At 44.7% G+C, this 1,238-nt stretch overlaps 1 protein-coding gene across 2 annotated transcripts in view; it reads right to left on the reverse strand.

Annotated features, from left to right (window-relative positions):
- The window catches only part of ERCC8 (excision repair cross-complementation group 8), a 66,990-nt gene that overhangs the window by 47,499 nt on the left and 18,253 nt on the right, over positions 1–1,238 (reverse strand). The gene's annotated exons all lie outside the window — the stretch shown is intronic.

A 1,238-nucleotide genomic window follows, 5' to 3' on the forward strand; every position in this document is an offset into this window, starting at 1 on the left:
CCCCCCCGGAGTGCCATCAAGAAAAATAGTGGGAGGTGGGTTCATCTTATATCCACGTATAAATTACAGGCATGAACAGGACTAAATTTTATGTATAGGGTTTTTTTTCAGGATGTTGTCTTATCAGGTCCTCTTCCTTTCCAGTAAATAAGGTATAGGCATAATCCTTCCCTATGAAGGTTGATCACAGGGCATAACAGAACCCTGTTCATCCCTGCACCATTCAGAACCAATACCTATTTTCTTACAAAAGGCAGCTTATATGAATACTGAAGCAAAGGTTATGCAAATAAACCTTCAGCCATGTTACATAAATGAGACTTAAAAGAAGCTTCAGGAATAAGGATGGGCATGAACCAGCTCATGAATGAAAGTTTATGATGAATTTTGACCAGTTCATGGCTTGTGAAGTGAAAACGTTCACTTTCCAATGAACTTTCCAGCTGTTCATGGCGGTTTGTGCCAGTTCATGAATGGAAACATTTCCAGACAGATTGTCTGCCAAACTTAAAAGCAACGGGAGGGGAGGGACTTGGATGAGCATCCAGGGGAGGTCCCTTGCAACTTCAATTTCTCTAGCTTGTACACTCCTGAACGTCCGACTGTCAAAATTACCACCTGATAATGATGGATCCTGAGCAAGCTAGAGTCACCAAACTTGCAGGGGATCTCTGACCGACTCTTCTCTATCTACCCTCCACATTTGGTCAGGATTGGACTTATGGGGTCTAAGTTATGGCCCCCCAAAGAAGGTGACCCCAGGAAACTGCTTTCTGCGGAAGTGACAGGCGGTCATGGCATGAAATAACAGGTGGCCACCATGGACTCCCAAAGACTGTACCTGCTTCCCCCCAAATATCATAAAGCAAAACAAATCCCTTGATTGTGGTTACTAGTAATCTACAGTAATAAAAGAATCAGCCTGTCCATGTAGAGAAAAAAGCTAGGAGACTCAAAATTGGCCAAAGGCTTCAGGATGGTTGTAGGTATTTCAGGGCCAAAAATAAAAGGCATGGGAATATCCTAGCCTGGCTGTGGGTGTTCCATGGCCAAAAATGAAAGACATGGAACTATCTCAGCCCAAACTAATCTCAAGACAACCCCGCCCCCAGGTATTTGAAATGGAACTTTGCACACACACATCTCTAATACTCACATCCCCAACCCTCCATGGAAGGTTGCTGGGTGACACGCTCTCAGCCAGACCTATTTCATGGGGGGGGGGGGAAGGGGTTTGG

This window comes from Gekko japonicus, unplaced genomic scaffold (genome assembly GCF_001447785.1).
Source record: "Gekko japonicus isolate JY-2015 unplaced genomic scaffold, Gekko_japonicus_V1.1 scaffold700, whole genome shotgun sequence".
Lineage (NCBI taxonomy): Eukaryota > Metazoa > Chordata > Lepidosauria > Squamata > Gekkonidae > Gekko > Gekko japonicus.